Consider the following 25,161-nt stretch of genomic DNA (forward strand, 5'->3'; position numbering starts at 1 on the left):
GATTGCCCTTTCCCTGTCACAGCAATGGCCATCCCTTCTGCTCTCTTTCTACCACCACTGATGATCCAGCACATGCACAGAGGTGACCGTCCCACACCGGGGCTCAGCTCACAGATGCTCCATGTGACACCCTGTGTTTCTCTCCACATCGGATGCCAACTCCCCTGGTCACGGCCCCAACCTTGCCACCACTGCTCCCTGTGAGACCCCGCGCCCCCCAACCCCATTGCAAACAGCCCGTTCTCACCCCATGGCGCCTGTCCTCCTTGGTCACTTTCTCTAGTAGCCCTCCCTCCCTTAGCAGCTTCCATCTGTGGTGGAGCTCTCCAGCCCTCGGAAGCCACAGTCTGCTCACACTCCTGCAGTGTCTTGATGTCTTCTTGGTCCAGTTGGGCCCCCTCTTGGGAATACCCCCGAGCTTCTCTCCCTTCTAACTCTGCATGCCTGGTAACATATGATCCTGACAACAGAGCGATCCTCCCGTGACGAGAATCCAAGGAGACACACATATATGCTGCAGGAAGTCACGTAATGAGGCTTCCAAAAATTTAGGGTCACTAACCTAATCGCTGCCAGCCACTGCTGTCTCACGTAACTCGGGCTCCCTCAATCCTTCAGCTCAGGCAGGGGACTGCCTGCGTCTTTCCTGAGATTACTAACAAAAGTGCTTGCTTCCCTCTCAATTGACACTGGGGGCTTGAAGTGACAAAGTCATTTTACCAGGCTGCCCACTCACTCTAGAAATCCCAGCAGGCAGCAAGCCCTGCCCTCAGTCCCTGGGTGCCTCACTGCAAGCCATGAAGGGAGAGCCCGGGAGCTAGGACCTGTGAGGACCACCTCTGCCCTAACAGACAGAAAGAAACGTACAGGACACAGAGGTGGTTCAGGAAACAAACCCCAAAACTTTCAACTTGTAATTAGCATTTTCACAAATGTAGAAGAACATACTGCCCAAATAAAAGGAAACAGGATGTTATAAACGCTCAGTAAGAAAAAAAGAAAAGCTCTTGGAAATGAAAAAAGAGGGCAGTAACTTAATCCAGACACTTGTCTAAGATAAAGGTGAGGGGATATATTCAAGGTAAACCGCTCATAAAGGGAAAAAATTGAAAACTAGAGTATTTTTAAAAATCATGATATAGTGGAACATGACAAAACATTTGATTATCACTAAAGCTGATGAGAAGAAGACATGAACTGCATCGGGAAATCATTGTTGATGGTGATTAGAGGATGTGACAACTTAGTTTGTTCTTGTATTTTCTAAAGTTTTTCCAAGACTAATATTAAAAAAACCAAATTGTTGAACTAAAACTGATATTATATAATGTCTATATATAGCATATAAATATTATACATATATATATATAATACATTTCCAGAGGGGATATTTCTGTGCCCAGCAGCAAGGTGGAAAAGCCAGCGATTTGTGTTATAGTTATTTATTTTTTTATTTTTACCAATTTCTCATTCAGGCAACTCCTTAGTATTATTTTTTAAAACAATTATAAATTTTGCTTTAGGTTTCACCTATTGAAATGTGGATCCCTTCTCTAGATGCTTTAGAAGTGTTTTCCAGTTCTGAGATGGAAAATCTTGAAGAAAATAATATCCAAAGCCCCATTTCGCAAAATGATATTTTCATTTATATAGGATTTACGTAGGATTTTCTCTTCCTTTTATTTTTACCAACTTTACTCTGAAGTTTATCTTAATTTTTTCCTATGAAAAGGGAAAGTATGCCTTCATTATACATTCCTCTTTAATCACCAACACTTGTGTAATGTCCCAACCTGGAAACAGCCTAAATATCCATCAAAGAGTGCATGGATTTTAAAAGAAACAAACTGTAATAATTCCTAAAATGGAATACCACTCAGGGTAAGAAGAAACTATTGATGCTCAAAACAACATGGGAGAATCTCAGAACAACGGTTCTGCGTGAAAGGAGAAATTCACAGAAGAGCAGGCACTGGGTGACGTCACATATGAAATGCAAAGTAGTCCCCAGCGGCAGGAAGCACATCAGGGGTTGCCTGGGAATGGAGGGAGAGAAGCACAGGACAAAGGGCACACGGGGGCACAGGTGACTCTGGGGTGATGCGTATGTCCACACACTTGATTGTGCTGATGCTTCCACGTGTGCGTGTAACTGAATTGTGCACTTTTGTACCCAATCTGTCCTTCACGAAGTTGTGAATAAAGACATATAGAGCGAATGATTTAAAACAGCACTCCGCAGTCTTTGCTGATATTAAGGATCCTTTGGTGCTTGGAAATGTCTCACCCCTGGACCTGCCCGGGATCCCCCAGGAAAGAGCCTGGGGCATTGCGCTTCCAACCGGAGACCCCGGGTGGGGGAAACTCTGGCCTAAAGTGAGTGACAGCTGAGGAGGAGCCGCCCCTCATCTTGACCCAACCACCCTCAGGTGGAACCAATGAAACGGCCGCCCCCGCACAGCAGGGCCGACAAGGCCGGGACTGCCGAGGTTCCTACAGGGTTACATGGACCCTGCCTACAGTATGCGAGTGCTTGTCTCCAGTCTGTCCATTCAGGAGTTTCCTCAACTGCTCAGCATCTAGACCCTTTTAATTTTAGATTAATCGGAAGAAAGCTCAACTGCTGAGTGAAAATGTCCTTCCATGAGAACCCACATTGCTGCAATCATCCAATCGAGATCTGTGTCCTACAAAAAGAGACCCAGCCGGCGGGCCTTGGCATTCCACCTGGAAGGGTGCCTGGCTGCTTCTGTTGTGAAACTGATGCTTTTAACACTAGATGAAGGAAACTGCAAATTTTAGCTTATAAATGTAGTGTTGTGTTTGGAGGGCATTAAAGATGCTCTTCTCCTTGTTACAGGTGAGGTCAGGCATGTCTTTTTAGATTCACTGACAATTGCATTTCTTCAGACGTGGTTTCATTTTATGATCTCTGTCTACTATAGTATTGCTTTTTTCTTAATTTTTCCTTGTGGATTCTGTGTAAGGCTTATCAACTCTTTGTCTTCTATAGGCTGAAGATATATTCCCCTAGTATATCATTTGCCAAGACTTTGCTTATGATGGCTTGCATCTTTCAAGTGATTTTTTTTTTCCTTTAAGAATCCATTTTATTATTTTCAAGTATAACTTGAAATGCATTCTTTACTTATCAAGAGAGAACATAAAGGAAACATTTGTCAACCCAAGGAACTGGAAGGGAAAAAAAACACAAAGGAAATACAGGAATTTAATAAGGAAACTTAAAATACGAAACTGGAAATCAAATACTTGGCCTGGTACATAAAATTAAAAGCTAATTGTTGTAAAGTTGGCAAATAGATAAACTAGATATACCCTGGCCAAAGCAATTAAAAAATGAGCATTTTATGTATGAAACAAAAAATATAGTCAGCTGAGAATCCTAAAAATGATATTGTATTTGGTCTTAGGGGCAGAGAGCTTTGTCCCTCATCATATTAATAAAAGAAATCAGAAAGGCACACGTAACAACAAATGCTTGAAAATACATTTGACAACATCCTGCAGCTAAGGAGAATAGAAATGCTTTGTAAATAGGCAAAAGAGAATCAGCAAATGGCAAGTAGTTAGTTAAATGGAAAAATAATAAAATGTTTCCATTAAATGCAATTACAATGCTGCATCATTTCCCCATGGTGTCATTCTCCACTGTGATTGGGAATGCCAGCTTCTCTTATCCCACCAACCATAAAATTGGGGAAGACAGCTTTGTACTTCCTTTTTCTTAAATTGAGTTCTAAAGGTTTTCATCATGAATTAAAAGAGCCTCTAAGGATGCAATAGCTGACCCTCCAGTGTCACTGCTAAGCCATTTTTTTTTGAGAGAGAGATTTTTTTTTCAGGCAGAAATAGGTTTACAGAAAATTGAAAAGGTAGTGTAAAGAGTTCTTATAAACCTCCTCTGTCCTCACTCACAGTTTCTCCTGTTCTTAACATCTTGCATTGGTGTGGTACATTTGTTACAATTGATGAGCCAATATTGATAATTATACCAACTAAATGCATCGCTTACATTGGTGTTCACTGTTTGTGTTGTGGGTTTTGCCAAATGCATAATGTCGTGTATCTACCACCACTCTATCAAATCCCTGGGCTCCACCTTTCATCCCTAACCCTGACCCCTGCAATCACTATTCTTTTACTGTTGCTATAGTTTTGCCTTTTCCAGGGTATCATATAGTTGAAATTATATAGTATGTAGCCTTTTCAGACTGGCTTCTTTCACTAAGCACTATGCATTTAAGGGTCCTCTGTGTCTTTTTTCTGGCTTGATAACTCATTTATTTTTATCACTGAATAACATCCCACGCTATTGAGGTACCATACTGTGTTTATGCATTCGCCCTTTCAAGGACATCTGGCTTGTTTCCAGTTTAAGGCAATTATGAATAAATGTGCTATAACCTTTCCATGTGCATTTTCGTGTGAACGTAGGTTTTTCAACTCCTTTGGGTAAATACCTAGGAGAGTGATTGCTGGATCTTGTGGGAAGGCTATGTTTAGCTTTATAAGAAACTGCCAAACTGTCTTCCAAGTTGGCTGTACCATTTTGCATTCCCACCAGCAACGAATGAGATTTCCTGTTGCCCCAGGTCTTTTATGCATGTGGGATTGTTAGAGTTTTAGATTTTATCCATTTTGATTGATGTGCAGTGATACCTCATTATTGTTTTAATTTGCAATTCCCCTACCACACATGATGATGAGCACATTTTCATAAGTTTATTTGCCATCTATGTATATTCTTTGGCAAGATGTCCAATCAGATTTTTGCCCACTATTAAATGTGGCTGTTTGGTTTCCTCTCGTAGAGTTTTAAGAGTTCTTGTATATTTTGGATATGTTGTTTACAAATATGTGTTTTGCAAATATTTTCTCCCAGCTTGTGGCTTGTCTTTTCTTTCTTGAAGTAGTGTTTTTTGCAGGGCAGAAGTTTTTAATATCAAAATTCAATTATAAGTTCAATATGGCAAGCCTTTCTTTCATAGATCATTATTTGGTGTTGCATCAAAAAACTCACTGCAAAAACCAAGGTCACCTAGATTTCCTCTTGTATTATCTTCTAGATGTTTAATAGTTTTGAATTTTACATTTACTTCTATGATCCATTTGAGTTAATTTTTGTGGAAAATATTCGGTCAGTTTTTGACGTAACACCGCTATTAAATGTGTGCATTGAATCTGAATCTTTGCCAGCATGCTTTGTTGGAAATAAACATGAACAAGCTCTTTTTTTTTAATGGACAAAATACTAATATTTTTAATATGCAAAAATTTCAAACAGAGAACTGGAGATAAATGAACATAGTGTAAACCCATTTACAAAGCAAATTAACATTAACGATTTTCATATTTAGACAAATTTCACCCATATTTTTACTGTTTTTTTTTTTTCTTGCATGGGCAGGCACCAGGAATTGAACCCAGGTCTCCAGCATGGCAGGCAAGAACTCTGCCTGCTGAGCCGCAGTGGCCACCTTTTGCTGTAACTTTTAAAAACTTGTTTTATTGTATAATGCAACATGAACAAAACAAAAAAAGAAAAAGCAATAGTTTTCAAAGAGCTCTTCAACAAGTAGTTATAGGACAGATCCCAGAGTTTGTCAGGGGCTACCATACCATCCTCTCAGATTTTTCCTTCTAGCTGTTCCAGAATATAGAGAAGGAATAAATATTTCTTTTATTATCACTAATCGACTTTTTAAAAATTTTTATGAAAAATAACATATATATAAAAGCAATAACTTTTAAAGAAAAGAATAACAAGTAGTTGTAGAACAGATTTCAGAGTTTGGTATGGGTTACAATTCTACAATTTCAGGTTTTTACTTCTAGCTGCTCTAAGATAGAAATATCAATTTAATGATTCAGCAACCATATTCATTTGTTAAAACCTACCTTCTCTGTATGACTCTACCATCACCTTTGATCTTTCTATCCCTCTCTTTAAGGGTATTTAGGTTATGCACATTCTAACTTTTTCACGTTGGAAGGTGCTGTCAACAATATGGGGTAGGGAGATGGAACTAGGTGATGTTCTGGAGAGGCTGGGCCCTCTAGGTTTCAGAATTTATCTGGCCCAGGGACCCATCTGGAGGTTGTAGGTTTCTGGAAGTTACCTTATTGCATAGAACCTTTGTAGAATCTTCTATATTGCCCTAGGTGTTCTTTAGAATTGGCTGGAATGGTTTTGTTTGGGGTTTGGCATGTTATGGTAGGTAGCAGTGTCTAACTGAAACTTGCATAAGAGCAACCTCCAGAGTAGCCTCTCAACTCTATTTGAACTCTCTCAGCCACTGATACCTTTTTTTACACTTCTTTCCTCGCTTTTGGTCAGGATGAAATTGTTAATCCCTGGAGATGGCCAGGACCAGTCATTTCCCATGCAGCCAGGGAGATTTTCACCCCTGGATATCCCCACATAGGGATGAGGGCAATGCTTTTACTTACAGAGTTGAGCTTAGAGAGAGTGAGGCCACATTTGAGCAACAAAAGAGGTCCTCCAGAAGTAACTCTTAGGTATACCTATAGGTAGGCTAAGCTTCTCCACTACCTACATAATACTTCACAAGAATAAGCCTCAAGATCAAGGGCTTGGCCTATTGATTTGGTTATCCCTAATGTTTGATACAGTATCAGGGGGGTCCCTGATGGTAAAGTTTAATATTTTCATATATTTTCTCCCATCCCTTAATGGACTTTGCCAATTCTTTTTGAATATCTGTGTAATATATTCTTGGATGTATCCAGGCATTACTTTAAGCTATACAGGATTAAAGGCCCTCTTTCTTATTCTGGGCTCCCTAAGTTTCAGTTGTTCAAATGAACTATACAGACGGGTTGAGTTAAATTATGTGGAACAGAAAATTTAGATTCCAAACAAAACAGACGTTTCTTCCTTTGGTCTCAAAGAGTAGGTGTGGTTCTAAAATATAGACAATGTCTTCCTTACCTCTGTGTTCTAAATTACTTTAATCCTGACCTGATTGGCTTCATTCTTATCTCTAAATACCAGGTTATAGATATATAAAGCAGCCTCTCAAAATCCAGAAATAATAATTACCACTCCGGACTCCATGTGTCTGCTATAAGAGATGACAATCTAGGCCCCTGCTTTCTTGTAAGCATTTTCTAAAGGAGACCATAAAATAATTATTCTTTTGTTTCTGGCTTACTTTAACTCAGCAAACGTCCCACAGGTTCATTCACAATGTTGCATGCCTCACAACTTTGTTCCTTCTTGTAGGACCACAATATTCAAATCATATGTCTACACCAATCTACTTCTCTGTCAGTGCGTCCTTCAGCCACCTGCATTCATTAGGCATCACATATAATACCCAGAGTCCACCGTCCATCATTGCTCTCCATTTTACATAATTTTATTGTTCCCAAGAGAAAGATGACCAATAAACATACCCTCACCAAATAGGAAATCTAAACCTCCCCTTACATCTTGTCCCTCCCCCCATTATTTACCTCTGCTGTTGCTGTGGTGGTGCTGATGTTTTCCTGTTAAACACAGCCCATAGCATGCAATCGCAGCTTTCCCCCTGTACCCTGGACTTAGACACTCTTTGTACACGAATCATACCTGAAGTTTTTCCACTTCATTCACTCCTCCTGGAATTGTGTCGTAATATAATATGTCATGGGAAAGTATATATTTTTTTACATATTTTTATTGAGAAATATCTACATGTACAGTCCAACCATATTATACAATCAATGGCTCACAATATCATCACGTAACTGTGTATTTATCACCATGATCATTTTTAGAACATTTGCATCACTCTAGAAAAAGAAAGAAAAATAATTCATACATCCCATATACCTTACCCCTCCCTCTCATTGATGCACAGTATATCAATCTACCCATTTTTTCCCCTTTATCTCCCCTTATTATTTATTTATTTTAAATTGCTATCTGTCTATTTATTTATTTATTTTTACTTATCTGTCTATATGCTGGATATAAGGAGCATCAGACACGCGGTTTTCACAATCACACAGTCACATTGTATAAGCCACATCGTTATACAGTCTTCTTTAAGAATCAGGGCTACTGGAACACAGTTCAACAGTTTCAGGGACTTCCCTCTAGCCACTCGATTGCATCGTTAATAAAAAGGTATATCTATATAATGCATAAGAAAAACCTCCAGGATAACCTTCCAACTCTGCTTTTCATTTTTCTCTTCCCCCTTTTGGTCAAGAAGGCTTTCTCAATCCCATGATGCCCGGTTCCAGCTCATCTCTGGGAGTCAGGTCCCACGTAGGGGGAGGGCAGTGAGTTCACCTGCCAGGTTGGCTTAGAGAGAGAGGCCACATCTGAGCAACAAAAGAGGGGTCTCCAGGGGTGACTTTTAGGCATAATTATCAGTAGGATTTACCTTTCCTTTGCAGGAATAAGCTTCCTGGAGGTGAGACCTAAGATTGAGGACTCAGCCTATTGAATTGGTTGTCCCCACTGCTTGCAAGGATATCAAGAATTCCTCAGATGGGGATGTTTAATATTTCCTCCTTTAGTCCCAGTTCCCCAAGGGGACTTTTCAAATACTTCTTTATTCTCTCCCTAAATTACTCTGGGATGTATTGGGGCATCACACTAATCTGAACAAACCAAAAAGATCTCACGCCCTAGTTAAGATTCCATGTAATTATGGTGTTCAAGTAAACTGACCATACAAGCTAAATTAGATAATGTGCTACCCAAAATATAAATTTTGTACCAAATAAGTATCTCTGCCTTTGGTCTCGCACAGAGGTTGAAGTTTGAAATTATGGGCCATATCATCCTTTACCCAGTATTCTGATTACCCTAGTCCTTTCAAGATCAGCGTCATTCATATCTCTAGACAGTCTGACCACTTTTTCAACTGTTTTAACAGTTGCTGAATGGGGTAATGCTGACTTTCAAAGATTCAGTACTCTAATTCTGAGTCTCATGTGTCACATAAATGGTAAAGCCTTTTTTTCTATCATTGGATCACCATTTTCTGAGACAAAAGCATTTACATAAACTTCAATTAAAAAAAATCTCTTCTGGGCAGGCCACCGTGGCTCAGCAGGCAGAGTTCTCACCTGCCATGCCGGAGACCCGGGTTCGATTCCCGGTGCCTGCCCATGCAAAAAAAAAAATCTCTTCTGACCATAAGGCTCTAAGTATAAAATTTCTTCTTAACTGGGCTCCAACTTGAAATAGTACACATGAAATAAAAATGACATTTACAAAATTCGTTGTTCAACATGAATTGGAAACTTTTGTTAAGAAGTGCTCCTCCAAGCATGTAATAGGTGCAGTATTTAAAAAAATCATTTTTATTTTGAGATAATTCAAACTTAGAAAACTGTTGCTAAAGTAATACAAAGAGCTTTAATATACTCCCTATCCAGACAACCATATTTACGGATTTTATGAAGTCCACACCAGGGTTGTCCTAAAAATTACCTCTTAGTATTGTGCTATCAGCACACACGATAATGCATAGTGAAAAGAACTCAAAACTTCATCTAAAAGCAATGTCACTACAGTTAAGAAGATAGATTCCTAGTCACCCCTTTGACTGATCTGACATTAACTTTTGTTTGGTCCTAATCCCTGCAGATAAGACCCATCAGACAAAGCAAGAAGTGTTTTCACTTAGACACTGTGACTGCTTCTGTTGGTTCATTACTGGAATAATAATTTTGATTTTTGGAATAGCCTTGTACCCCAGATCACAAAACTTTTTCCCTTGGAATGGCAACGAGCGTCTTTGCCACTCTATTTTTAGTCATTGTTGGGGTATGCCCGAAGGCTGGAAAATCACCGTCAGAATAGAAGAATTATGGAGGCTTACAGTTACCCAGGGTCAATTGGCGGTGCCAAGAGTCAGCACCCGCCTAAAATCTTCTATTAAGCCTGGATATCTTTGGGCCATTAGGTCCATTTTAAAGTCTTCTGAGCATTTTTTTTTTTGACAGACATAATGGAATTTTATTGCTTTTTGTGTTGAAAGCTTATGAGAAATCCGTTTCAAATTTACATTTTTATTATTGGTGGAAGTTACGTAAGAGCAGTACTGGGAGACCACTGGTGAAATTTTAGTCAGATAGAAAACGGGCTTAGTCAAAAAATTAAAGAATTTTAAATCCTTCATATTTTCTTATTTGTGCTTTGCTTTTTAAAGCAAATTTCCTGCTTTCATGTCATTCTACATTTTAATCGCGGCCTATAATAATATTCTTGTTCATTTTTTTCATGCCAATATATGACTAATTTATGATATTCGGTGGTGCTCTTTTGAAATTGTGGGTCAAATGTGCAGTTGTCAGGGAATTTGGAGTCGGGGAAGAAAAGCTGTTCTGTCACTGGAAATTAATTGGTTAAATAACAAGTAGAATTTTATGGTTGCTCTAACTGTACAGGGAAAAGACTGCATAATTTAATTTGCATTAGAGGAAGTCTATTACCAGAATAATACTTTTTGACTATTAGAGAAATCTTATCTAAAGGTATGAACTATTTACTTCTGCAAACTAAAATGAGGCTGCTTTATGTTCTGTACAAGAGACTATATATTAAAATGCCACAGGTGACATGATTGCTGTATTGGTGTTTAGAAATACTAAGAAAAGTTTTTAAAATGAAAAATTAGCTGCTAGTAAAATTTCCATTTAGAACTAGGAAATGAATTTAAAAGGCCCACATAGTTATGATGTAGACGTTATATACCCTTTCAAAAATTGGATGTATTGCAATGGTTTGACATTATAATTTTCTTCAGAAACACAAATATACTTATAGGTCATTTAGAGTGTTATCAGCTTTTTTTTTTTTTCAAGGCAAGTGTGTGAAGTCTGTAGAGAGAATAAGCATTTTAAGATGCAGTGAGAAGGGAAGGTTGGAGATGGCTTTCATTAGCATTTTCTTGCATTTTGATGAGTTGAAGTTGTATTTAACACTGCCAGAAAATAGGATGTGGCATGAATTTCTGGTCTTACAGTGGGTAGAGAACAGAGGCAGGTAGTAGGTTGGAGACTGGATAGAGACTGGAAGAACTGGGGTCCATCTTTACAGAGACAGACTTGGGACTTTGGGTAGGTAATAAATAGCTCACCTTTTCTCCAGGTTCAGGATAAGGTGTGTGTGGTGGGAGAAAATCCTTACTGAATTTACCTATAATTCCTGGCTTTATTTGTGTTCATGGGTAATTTATTCTAGCAGTTTGTATGGGTAAGAAAAATCTGAGCTCCATAATAAAGACGGAGAGGAGAGGAAGTAGGACTTAAGGGAAAAAAGGATGTAAGTTTGAAGTCTGACCTTTTTTAACTTTTACCTTACTGTAGTGATATGGGATGCTGGTATATAACCTGTTCTGTCTTCTTTTATTACTCCTCCTTTTCTTTTTTTAATTAATTTTTAAATTTTGTTAAAAATATAACAACAAACTAACACAAACATTCTTAATTTATGATTATTCCGTTCTACATATATAATCAGTAATTTATAATATCATCACATAGTTGCATATTCATCATCTTCTTAGAACATTTGCATTAATTCAGAAAAAGAAATAAAAACACAACGGAAAAAAATTCATACATAACATACCCCTTACCCCTCCCTTTCATTGATCACTAGCATTTCAACCTACTAAATTTGTTTTAACATCTGTTCCCCCTGTTATTTATTTTTATTCGATATGTTTTACTCGTCTGTTGATAAGGTAGATAAAAGGAGCATCAGACACAAGGTTTTCACAATCACACAGTCACATTGTGAAAGCTATATCATTATACAATCATTGTCAAGAAACATGGTTACTGGAACACAGCTCTACATTTTCAGGCAGTTCCCTCCAACCTCTCCATTACATCTTGGATAACAAGGTGATATCTATTTAATGCATAAGAATAACCTCCAGGATAACCTCTCGACTCTGTTTGTAATCTCTCAGCCATTGACATTTATTTTGTCTCATTTCACTCTTCCCTCTTTTGGTCGAGAAGGTTTTCTCAATCCCTTGATGCTGAGTCTCAGTTCATTCCAGGATTTCTGTCCCATGTTGCCAGGAAGGTCCACACCCCTGGGAGTTATGTCCCACATAGACAGGGGGAGGGCAGTGAGTTTGCTTGTTGTGTTGGCTGGAGAGAAAGGCCACATCAGAGCAACAAAAGAGGTTCTCTTGGGGGTGACTCTTAAGCCTAATTTTAAGTAGGCTTGACCTATCCCTTGTGGGGTTAAGTATCATTTGAACAAACGCCAAATTGGGGGCTCAGCCTATTGCTTTGGTTGTCCCCACTGCTTGTGAGAATATCAAGAATTCTCCACTTGGGGAAGTTGAATTTTCCCCTTTTCTCACCATTCCCTGAAGGGGACTTTGCAAATACTTTTTTATTCACTATTCAAATCACTCTGGAATTTATCAGGGCATCACTCTGGACAAACCAACAAAATCTCATGACCTACTCAAGGTTCCATGTACTTATGGTGTCCAATTAAACTGTCTACATAAGTTATATTAGGAACTGCAGTAGTCAAAATATAAATTTTGTACCAAATAAACATATTTTGCTTTAGTCTCACACATAAGTTAAAAATTTTAAATATTAATTACCATCTATTTTCAACACTCTGCAGTAATGATACTCCTTTGGTCTTCCTCATGCAAAAACATTTTTTAAATTTGTACATTTAGTCACTATTATTATACACTCTAGGCAATCCTAGATTATACCATCTCAGTCTTTATCATCTATTTTTCTTTCTGATTTCATTTGTGCTCACAGCTCTCCTCCCTCTATCATTCTCACATTCGGCTTAATTTAGTGTTTTAACAATTATATTACAGTTAGGTAGTATTGTGCTGTCCATTTCTGAGTTTTTATATTCAGTCTTGTTGCAACAATCTGTATCCCTTCAGTTCCAATTACCCAATATCTTACCCTATTTCTATTTCCGGATGGTCTCTGTTACCAGTGAAATTTTCCAAGTTTATTCACTAATGTCAGTTCATATCAGTGAGACCATACAGTATTTGTCCTTTTGTTTCTGGCTAATCTCACTCAGCATAATGTCCTTAAGGTCCATCCATGTTGTTACATATCTCATAACTTTATTCTGTCTTACAGTTGCATAATATTCCATCGTATGTATATACTATAGTTTGGTTAGCCACTCATCTCTTGATGGGCATTTTGGCTGTTTCTGCCTCTTCACAATTGTAAATAATGCTGCTATAAACATTGATGTGCAAATGTCCATTTGTGTCCTTGCCCTCATGTCCCCCAAGTAGATACCTAGCAATGGTATTGCTGGGTCGTATGGCAATTCTATACTTAGCTTCCTGAGGACCCACCAAACTGCCTTCCACAGTGGTTGTACCATTTGACATTCCCACCAACAGTGGATAAGTGTGCCTCTTTCTCCTCATCTTCTCCAGCACTTGTCGCTTTTTTTTGTTTTATTGATAATGGCCATTCTGGTGGGTGTGAGATGATATCTCATTGTGGTTTTGATTTGCTTTTCCTTAATAGCCAGGGAAATTGAGCATCTTTTCATGTGCCTTTTGGCCATTTGTATTTCCTCTTCTGAGAAGTGTCTGTTCAAGTCTTTTGCCCAGTTTGTAATTGGGCTGTCTGTCTTTCTGCTGTTGAGTTGAACAATCTCTTCATATATTCTGGAGGCTAGACCTTTATCTGATACATCGTTTACAAATATTGTCTCCATTGTGTAGGCTGTCTTTCTACTTTCTTGATGAAGTTCTTAAACTTGACACTTAAGCGCAAAAATGTTTAATTTTGAGGAGTTCCCATTTCTTTCTTTCTATCTTCAATGCTCATGCTTTGGGTATAAGGTCTAGGAAACTGCCTCCTTTTATAAGATTTAAAAGTTATTTCCCTACATTTTCTTCTAACAGTTTTATGGTCTTAGATCTAATGTCTTTGATCCATTTTGAGTTAATTTTTGTACAGGGTGTGAGATATGGATCCTCTTTCATCTTTTGCATATGGATATCCAGTTCTCTAAGGCACTATTTATTGAAGAGACTGTTTTATCCCAGGTGAGCTGGCTTGACTGCCTTATCAAAGATCAATTGTCCATAGATGAGAGGGTCTAAATGTGAACACTCTATTTGATTCCATTGGTCAGTATATCTATGTTTATGCCAGTACCATGCTGTTTTGACCACTGTAGATTTATAGTACACCTTAAAGTCAGGCAGCATGAGACCTCTGACTTCATTTTTTTTTCTCAGGATACTTTTAGCTATTTGGGGCACCCTGCCCTTCCAGATAAGTTTGGTTATTGGTTTTTCTAGTTCTGAAAAGTAAGTTTTTGGGATTTTAATTGGTATTACATTGAATCTGTAAATCAATTTAGGTAGAATTGACATCTTAATTATATTTAGTCTTCCAATCCATGAACACGGTATGCCCTTCATCTATTTTGGACTTCTGTGATTTCTTTAAACAATTTCTTGTAGATTTCTTTGTATAAGTCTTTTGTCTCTTTAGTTAGATTTATTCCTAAATATTTTATTCTTTTGGTTGCAATTGTAAATGGAATTCGTTTCTTGATTTCCCCCTCAGCTTGTTCATTACTACTGTATAGAAAAACTACAGATTTTGGAGTGTTGATCTTGTAACCTGCCACTTTGCTGTACTCATTTATTAGCTCTAGTAGCTTTACTGTGAATTTTTCGGGGTTTTTGACATATAGTATCATATCATCTGCAAACAGTGATAGTTTTACTTCTTCCTTTCCAATTTTGATGCCTTGTAGTTCTTTTTCTTGTCTAACTGCTCTGGCTAGAACTTCCAATACAATGTTGAATAAAAGTGGTGATAGTGGACATCCTTGTCTTGTTCCTGATCTTAGGGGAAAAGTTTTCAGTTTTTCCCCATTGTGGATGATATTAGCTGTGGGTTTTTCATATATTCCCTTTATCATTTTAAGGATGTTCCCTTCTATTCCTATCCTTTGAAGTGTTTTCAACAGGAAAGGATGTTGAATTTTGTCAAATGTCTTTTCTACATCAATCAAAATGATCATGTGGTTTTTCTGCTTTGATTTGTTAATATGGTGTATTACATTAATTGATTTTCTTATATTGAACCATCCTTGCATACCTGGGATGAATCCTACTTGGTTGTGGTGTAAAATTCTTTTAATGTGCTCCTGGATTCGATTTGCTAGAATTTTGTTGAGGATTTTTGCATCTATATTCATTAGAGAGATTGGTCTGTAGTTTTCTTTTTTCGTAATATCTTTGTCAGGCCTTGGTATGAGGGTGATGTTGGTTTTGTAGAATGAGTTAGGTAGCTTTCCCTCCTCTTCGATTTTTTTGAAGAGTTTGAGCAGGATTCGTACTAATTCTTTCTGTAACGTTTGGTAGAATTCACATGTGAAGTCATCTGGTCCTGGACTTTTCTTTTTGGGGAGCTTCTTAATGACTTATTCAATTTCTTTACTTGCGATTGGTTTGTTGATTTGTCTATTTCTTCTTGTCTCAATGTTGGTTTTTCATGCCCTTTCTAGAAAGTTGTCCATTTCATCTACGTTGTTGTATTTATTAGCATAAAGCTGTTCATAATATTCTCTCATTACTTCCTTTATTTCTGTGGGGCAAGTGGTTATGTCTCCTCTTCCATTTCTGATTTTATTTAGTTGTATCCTCTCTCTTCTTCTTTTTGCCAGGGGTCCATCAATCTTATTGATTTTCTCATAGAACCTACTTCTGGTTTTGTTGATTTTCTCAACTGTTTTCATGCTCTCAGTTTCATTTATTTCTGCTCTAATCTTCATTATTTCTTTCCTTTTGCTTTCTTTGGGGTTAGTTTGCTGTTCTTTCCCTAATTCTTCCAAGTGAACAGTTAATTCCTCAATTTTTGTCCTTTCTTCTTTTTTGATATAGGCATTTAGGGCAATAAATTTCCCTCTTAGCACTACCTTAGCTGCATCCCATACATTTTTTTATTTTTATTTTTTTTAATTTTAACATTTGTTCCCCCTATTATTTATTTTTATTCCATATATTCTACTCGTCTGTTGACAAAGTAGATAAAAGGAGCATCAGACTCACGGTTTTCACAATCACACAGTCACATTGTGAAAACTGTATCATTATACAATCATCATCAAGAAACATGGCTATTGGAACACAGCTCTACATTTTCAGGCAGTTCCCTCCAGCCTCTCCATTACATCTTGGATAACAAGGTGATATCCATTTAATGCGTAAGAATGACCTCCAGGATCTCTCTCGACTCTGTTTGGAATTTCACAGCCATTGACACTTTGTCTCATTTCACTCTTCCCCCATTTGATTGAGAAGGTTTTCTCAATCCCTTGATGCTGCATCTCAGCTCATTCTAGAGTTTTTCTCAATCACTTGATGCTGAGTCTCATTTCATTCTAGGATTTCTGTCCCATGTTGCCAGGAAGGTCTACACCCCTGGAAGTCATGTCCCACATAGACGGGGGAGAGTGGTGAGTTTGCTTGTTGTATTGGCTGGGTCATCCCATAAATTTTGATATGTTGTGTTTTCATTTTCGTTTGCCTTGAGATATTTACTGATTTCTCTTGTAATTTCTTCCTTGACCCCCTGGTTGTTTAAGAGTGTGTTGTTGAGCCTCCACATATTTGTGAATTTTCTGGCACTCTGACTATTATTGATTTCCAACTTCATTCCTTTATGATCTGAGAAACTGTTTTGTATGATTTCAAAATTTTTAAATTTATTGAGATTAGCTTTGTGACCCAGCATATGGTCTATCCTTGAGAATGATCAATGAGCACTTGAGAAAAAGGTGTATCCTGCTGTTGTGGAATGTAATGTTCTATAAATGTCTGTTAAGTCTAGCTTGTTTATTATATTATTCAAATTCTCTGTTTCTTTATTGATCCTCTGTCTAGATGTTCTGTCCATTGATGAGAGTGGGGGATTGAAGTCTCCAACTGTTATGGTAGATGTGTCTATTTCCCTTTTCAGTTTTTGTCTCAAGTATTTTGGAGCATTCTGGCTCAGTGCATAAATATTTATGATTGCTATGTCTTTTTTGTTGAATTGTTCCTTTTATTAGTACACAGTGTCCTTCTTTGTCTCTTTTAACTGTTTTGCATTTGAAGTCTAATTTGTTGGATATTAGTATAGCTACTCCTGCTCTTTTCTGATTGTAATTTGCATGAAATATCTTTTCCCAACCTGTCATTTTCAATCTATGTTTATCCTTGGGTCCAAGGTGTGTTTCCTGTAGTCAGCATATAGATGGGTCCTGTTTTTTTTAATTCATTCTGCCAGTCTATCTCTTTTGATTGGGGAGTTTAATTCATTAACATTTAGTATTATTACTGTACTTTCTTCTACCATTTTGCCTTTTGGATTTTATATGTCATATCTAATTTTTTTTTACACCTTTACTGATAGTTTTCATTTCTACACTCTACTCCACACCTCTCTCTCCTGTCTTTTGTATCTGCCTCTAGTACTCCCTTTAGTATTTCTTGCACAGCTGGTCTCTTGGTCACAAATTCTCTCAGTGATTTTTCATCTGAAGTGCTTTAATTTCTCCCTCATTTTTGAAGGACAATTTTGCTGGATATAGAATTCTCGGTGGCAGTTTTTCTCTTTTAGTAATTTAAATATATCATCCCACTGTCTTCTTGCTTCCATGGTTTCTTCTGAGAAATCTATGCATAATCTTATTGGGCTTCCCTTGTATGTGATGGATTGCTTTTCTCTTGCTACTTTCAAGATTCTCTCCTCTTTGACCTCTGACATTCTGATTAGTAAGTGTCTTGGAGTACATGTATTTGGATCTATTCTCTTTGGGGTATGCTGTGCTTCTTGGATCTGCAATTTTAAGTCTTTCATAAGAGTTGGGAAATTTTCAGTGATAATTTCCTCCATTAGTTTTTCTCCTCCTTTTCCCATCTCTTCTCCTTCTGAGACACCCACAACATGTGTATTCATGCGCTTCATGTTGTCATTCAATTCTGAGTCCCTGCTCATATTTTTCCATTCTTTCCCTGAAATTTTCTTTTGCTTGTCAGATTGCAGATGCTCCATCCTCTAGTTCACTAATCCTATCTTCTGCTTCTTGAAATATGACATTGTAGGTTTCCATTGTTTTTTTCATCTCTTCTACTGTGCCTTTTGTCACCATAAGTTCTGTGATTTGTTTTTCCAGACTTTCAATTTCTTCTTGTTCATTCCTTGCCTTCTTTATATCCTCCCTCAATTTATTGATTTGATTTTTGATGAGGTTTTCCATGTCTGTTCAAACGTTCTGAATTAATTGTTTCAACATCTGTATCTCATTGAATTGTTGGTTTGTTCCTTTGACTGGACCATATCTTCAATTTTCCTAGTGTGATTCGTTATTTTTTGCTGGCATCTAGGCATTTAATTACCTTAATTAGTTTATTCTTAATAGAGATTGTTTTCACTTCTTTTACCTAGGATTTTCTTGCTGAATGATTTTGTTGTCTATCTGTTCTTTGACATTCAGTTCAGCTTATTCTGGACCACTAGTTTAGGTTTTGTTTAACAGAGCAGAATTTTTCAGTTCTTGTTTTCTTGTTTCTTGTCCTTCTTATGTGGTGTCTTTCCCCCCCCACCCTTGGTAGGGTCCACTTAGGTATTATAGACCCCAGCCAGAGTTTCCCAGACTAAACTGACCTCCTGTCAGGTGGAAAGAATCACCTGATCAGTTATCTCTCCTGAGGGTGAGACCTAGCAGGTTGAAAGACTTTTCTGTGAAGTCTCTGGACTCTGTGTTTTTCTTATCCTGCCCAGTATGTGGTGCTTGTCTGCCTGCGGGTCCCACCAGCATAAGGTGATGCAGTACCTTTAATTTTGGCAGACTCTCCCTGCTGGGGGCATGGTGGAGACAGAGGAGAGGTTGTAGGCTGGCTTTAATCCCTTCAAATTTCCAAACCCTGGGGTCTGAATTCCTTGAGGGAGGGATTTCACCTGAGTTGGGCCCCACCCCTCCCCTAAGGAAGGTACAGGCTCCAGACAAGCCCCCAAAAGAGCTCACTTCTGCCTATGCCTGGGGCAGTTGCAGCCTGAGAAGCCCTGCCGCTGTACCCAAAGGCAGTTAAGCCTTTGTAGAAACACAGCCAGAAAAAAGAAAGAGAAAATTCCTTCTCAAAGCAGGACCCCAGAATAAGCTGATTTGACACTTTGTCTCATTTCTCATGGGGCTGACTCTTAGGCCTAATTTTAACTAGGCTCGACCTATTCTTTGTGGGGTTAAGTTTCATATGAACAAACCCCAAGACTGGGGGCTCAGCCTATAGCTTTGGTTGTCCACACTGCTTGTGAGAATATAAAGAATTCAGCTTGGGAAGGTTGAATTTTCCCCCTTTCTCACCATTCCCCAAAGGGGACTTTGGAAATACTTTTTTATTCACTGATCAAATCACTCTGGGATTTATCGGGCATCACTCTAGACAAACCAACAAAATCTCATGTCCTACTCAAGGTTCCATGTACTTATGGAGTTCAATTAAGCTATCTACATAAGTTATATTAGGAAATTCACTAGTCAAAATATAAATTTTGTACCAAATAAACATTTTTTGCTTTAGTCTCACACATAAGTTGAAATTTTAAAATATTATTTACCAGCTACTTTCAGCACCCTGCAGTAATGACATTCCTTTGTTCTTTCTCATGCAAAAACATTTAAAAATTTTGTACATTTAGTCACTATCATTATACACTCTAGGCATTCCTAGATTATACCATCTCAATCTTTATCGTGGGGGCCTATTTTTAGTAGTCAGAATTTGTGAATTAATTCCACAATTGGCGTTAGGTTGGGCTCAGCCCCTGCTGCTGGTAACGTCTCTTTCCTTTCCCCTATGGAAAGCAGCCTGTGGGGGAGGGGCACCAGCCACCGCAGCTTGGGGAACTCACAGTTCTGGGGTGTCTCGCAGCCGGTCCAGCTGGTCCAGACTGGGGTACGCTGTGTGTCCGGTCACTGACATGGCCCCGGCAGTTGTTCTGTCCTATTCCTGGCTATTTAGTAGCTGCTCTGGAGGACGGACTTAATCTCACACCTCGCTATGCCGCCACTGTGGCTCTCTCTCCCTTCTGAGCATTTTTACATAGACATGTTCTGGTTTCTAAAAAGCCTATCTGCTTTTGGAAAGTTCTTGTGCTCTGTTGTCTCTGTGAAATTATTTTCTTTCTGCAAAAGTCCTGCTCTCCCAGATTCATGCAGATGACCGAAGCAGCTTCCTCTCCCTGTGGCAGCAGCTTCCATCATCGATTTTCCAACCAGTACTGATGATCTAGTGCTGCCTCTCGCCCTGACTCCTCCCAGCGACTCCTGCAGATTACTATTATTTTTGGCAATCACAGACACATGCGTTTTTATCATACTGGCACTTGCATTAGTTGCAATGCCACCAGCATGGCTACATGTTTTATACTGTAATATAAAAGACCCACATCATTTACTCTCTGTGCATGCTGTACTCTTCAAACATCCCCACAGAAAGCAGAGGTGATAGCAATATAGTATAGTAGCTGCAAAAACATTGAAACTACTCCTTAGATGTTATTTGTTCTGTAGACAATGATAAAATCTAAAGATCGTTAGCAGATATAACATTACCTTCCCTAGAGTTCCTACTGTGGAATCCTCACATATGTACCTGATTCCAAAATAAAACTATTGTAGTTTAAGATTCTCAATCATGGTGTCTATTTTGAAGCAAAAAAATTCCAATAACCAATAAATCAGTTATTGACAGAGTAACAAAGACATCCAGTGACTAAATGTCTCAAAGATAGTTAAAACAACATCTGCATATATAGCATCTATCATATAACCACTTTTAATATGGGAAACTGTCCTTTCAATGAGCATATTCTGACACTAGGAGGAAGACCCCAAATGGAATTTCCAGTTTGCTCTTTTCTAATTTTGAAGGTGCTTCCCTGGGATTTCTAGGTTTTTAATTTCCTCAATGGATTCCAGTTTGGCCATAATTATATTATTGGTTCCAGGAGTCTCTGGTTGCTTATCGTCACCATCAAAGATACTGTCTCCTGATACAGAGGAAACTCTGGAAAAGAAAAATGATTGTGGAGATAAAAACTTTTTTTTATCTCCTCCTGGATTTGGAGGGGTGGGGGAAGAATTCTTCACTGGAAAAGCATGTCAGCTTACTTGACTGAATGCTTATTGCAGTCAGGCCCGGAGCAGGTGTGAACATTGGAAAGTCAATCTTTATATGAGCTTCTGCTAATTCCCAAGGAATCACTCCTATTACAGTAAAGAGCCCTGTGCTGGTTTAGAAGGATGTATGTCCCTAGAAAAACCATGTTTTAATCTTAATCCCATTTTATAAAGGCAGCCATTTCTTCTAATCCCTATTCAGTACTGTATGTTTGAATCCGTTATTAGATCATCTCCCTGGAGATGTGATTTAATTGAGAGTGGTTGTTAAACTGGATTAGGTGACGACACGTCTCCACCCATTTGGGTACGTCTTGATTAGTTTCTGAGGTCCTATAAAAGAGGAAACATTTTGGAGAATGGGAGATTCAGAGAGAGCCAGAGAAGAACAACATAGCTACGAGAAGCAGAGAGCCCACTAGCCAGCAGACTTTGGAGATGAAGAAGGAAAACACCTCCCGGTGAGCTTCATGAAACAGGAAGCCAGGAGAGGAAGCTAGCAGATGACGCCGTGTTTGCCATGTGCCCTTCCAGATGAGAGAGGACCCCTGACTGTGCTCACCATGTGCCTTCTCACTTGAGAGAGAAACCCTGAATGTCATCGGCTTTCTTGAACCAAAGTATCTTTCCCTGGATGCCTTCGATTGGACATTTCTATAGACGTATTGTAATTGGGACATTTTCTCAGCCTTGGAACTGTAAACTAGCAAGTTATTAAATTCCTCTTTTAAAAAGCCATTCCGTTTCTGGTATATTGCATTCCGGCAGTCAGCAAGTTAGAACAAGCCCACATGAGTCTTAGCTTTGCAAGTCCTTCCTTACCTATTTCAGGTTCATCTTATAGAGTGAATAACATCATCACCACTGATCCTAAGTCTCCTCTTGCTGTCATAGAAGACAGACACGTCAGATGGACCAGATAGGTGTGCTATGCATGGTCATGGTTGAAGAACATAATTCAGTGACTGGAACAGCATTAGTTCCTGGTTCTGTTGGAGACACATCAAAATGGAAATCTGTTGTTAGTGTGGGCTGATCTGCAATGAGCACCTCTGTGGACATCTGCTTATACTGCACATTTGAGCATGTTTCCTCAGAAAGGTAACTGACTCCCCTCCCAATAAATTTATTCTTTGACCAAAGAGCATTTATTTAGCATTTATTCTTTGACCAAAGAGATCTATCATTGCTTTACATCTTCCAGAATCTTTGTTGTCTACAAGCCATTGTACTTTATGGTGAAGACGACAGATTCTCCCAAAACCTGTACACATCCTGCAGAAACACTGGGGAGTCCCTCCTTGGCAATACAAGGGAAATAAAAAGGGGGTGTTGCCAAAATGTCCAAGACACTAAAGGAACTTTTTTTGTTGCTTTAAGGCTATCTATTGTAGTGCAAGATGACTGGGACGTCATTGCAATTGAGCGCAGTGCAACATGTTGGAGGTTGGGAGATAATTTTTTTAGTTAAGTGCTCTGAAAATGAACATTGCTTGAAAACTTGACATTCATCAGGATGTTGTCATAGTCTAATCAAAATGTAAGAAATTTCATAAGCATCTTCTTTTCAACCTTAGATAGTTCTTTGCTATTAAAGACATCTGCTCTGGGACAAGACACCTGTTCTACTTTTCTTTCCCGAGATGCAAGAATCTGAGTGACATTTTAAAATTCTGCACATTGATTTGATTAAAAGATCAATTAGCAATTCTTGCAACAGCTTTGATACCAAATCTATGTTAAACCTCTTGCCCTTTTTAACTATTTGAGAGTTAGTAATCCTATTTCTCACCAGTTGATCAGTGTTGTCTTCTACTGCACACCTGATCTCGTCTTTATCTCCATCTAAAACTGTGTGGAGAAAAAAAAAGGTTTTTATCTCCACAATCATTTTTCTTTTCCAGAGTTTCCTCTACATCATTTAGAGTGAAATCTCTCTCTCACTTTTTGGAGTGTCTTTGGCAGACATTTCATAGTATTGTATGAATGCCCTTTTGGGGGGGGGGGGCATGCATGCAGAATCCAGAGGCTCAGTGAGGAGATTAGATGCTGCTGAGGACAAATTTTTCTGCAGAGCACCAGTTTCTTCAGCATTGTCATCCAAATCCTGACTGGCATAGCCACAAGCTTCTCTGGGTTAAATGGTTGCATCCTTTTTACAAACCAGTAATGACTCAGTTTCAGGGACTGGGTCTTGTCTTGCAGCTTTCCATCATCGCTGCTTTGCTGATATTCCTGCAACCAGGAGAACAATTCCAAAAGGCTGAAACTAGCCCGGTTTCCTCCACTGTAAACTCTTGAATCACGGGCACAGCCCTCTGACCACCCCTTGAACATGCAGCTGCAAGGATGGGCTCAGGCAAACCTGTCCCTGTTATAACCTCTCTAGGGAGATTGTCAGCCCTCCTGGGAGGTAAAGTACCCAGTAATAACTGCTGAGGAAGGAAAGGTTTATGAATCTAGGCTGAGAGCTCAGTTGACCTGTATGCTGGAATAAAATCTCTCCTTGCCATATTCCAGTTTATCCTAGAAGCAGAGGTTGCAGGTCTAGCAGTTTAGCTATTACCACCACTACCACCACCCTTTTTTTGTACTTTTTAAAATAGATCAGTTGCATAAAAACATGACAAAGTACATCTAATCACATTGGAGAATACCAACACCGACTTGTGGTTTCATTTCTGCATTTCATCTTAGCAGTAAATGTCAAAAGACATCACATATGCATTTGTGACTAGGACTGTTCTCCAAGAGGCTGCAGCTAAACCCTTCCCAAGCGCAGCCCACGGTGTCCCCGAGCCAGCGAGCTCCTCACGCAGGATATGAAGGTGGAAGGTGACTCGGATGAAGGACGCCGGCAGGTCGCTGAAGCCCACGTAGACCAGGAAGGGGTGGGGGGTGGGGGGAGGGCGCAGAGCCGCTGGAACCTTAGGGCAGGTTGAGCCCCAGCAGGTGGTCGTCTGCGCCCACTGTCCTGTGGACCCGAGCAGACAAGCAGGGGCGCCGGGAGCTCGTAGGTGCCCGGGCTGCAGAGGGGCGCCGGGTTAAGCGTCATCGCCCGCCGGATCCCCCTGCGCCTGCCCTCCCGCCGCCCCCTCGCCTTAGCTCGGCCTCCTCGTGGGTTCCTCGCGCGCACGACCCGCGCCACCACTGCCCACGGCGCGTGCTGGGGCCACTGCACGCCGCGGCGCCGCGCCCTTCTGCAGCTGTTACCATGCACAGGGATGAGCATCCCACGCCGTGTGCTCAGCTCCCAGTCCTCCTCCCCTCTCCGCATCAGAGACCCACTTCCGTGGTCCTGCCCCGTACCTTGTGGTCACTGCTGCTTGGAGACCCCACATCATCATTTCGCCACAGGCCTCCTGTCATTTGTAATCACGGTCTCTCGCGGCCCTGACCTGACAAGTATGGTAGGTCAAGCAGTTTCCCAACCCTTCCCTCTCTCTCCAACAGGGCACTGACTTTGTTTTTATCCTATTGCACTCTCTCTTGGAAATACCTCTTATTTCTCTCCCTCTTTTAACTTTCCGTGCTTGCTAATACATGAACTGATATTTAAAAAAAAAATCTATCCACCCGTGTACATGAATGAGTCCAAGGACTTAAATATCTCCGGGAGGGGGAGAGGGGATCACAAAATAACATTGACTGAGTTCCCATAAAATCTGGACCTGGAACCCAAATGGGCTCTCACTACTGTTGTCCACCTATTTCTGGTTCCCTCAACTCCTTCAGCTCAGGCAGGACCCCTAGATTCTTTCCTGAGATCACCGACCAAAGTGCTTCCTTCTCCCTCAATTGACATTGGAGCTGCACAAGACGGTGATGTCCTGCCAGGCTGTCCACTCCCTCTCGAAATCCCACCAGCCACCAGTTCTGGCTGGAAGTCCCTGACTCCAAACTACCAAGAGAGAGCCCAGCATCCAGGACCTCTGAGGGCCACGTCTGTCCTC

The 25,161-nt window shown here is 39.5% G+C and overlaps 1 pseudogene; it reads right to left on the minus strand.

Moving 5' to 3' along the window:
* Positions 1–732: 732 nt before the first annotated feature.
* Positions 733–24,485, minus strand: LOC143666776 (rab proteins geranylgeranyltransferase component A 2-like; annotated as a pseudogene).
* Positions 24,486–25,161: the final 676 nt, after the last annotated feature.

This window comes from Tamandua tetradactyla, chromosome 23 (assembly GCF_023851605.1).
Source record: "Tamandua tetradactyla isolate mTamTet1 chromosome 23, mTamTet1.pri, whole genome shotgun sequence".
Taxonomy (NCBI): domain Eukaryota; kingdom Metazoa; phylum Chordata; class Mammalia; order Pilosa; family Myrmecophagidae; genus Tamandua; species Tamandua tetradactyla.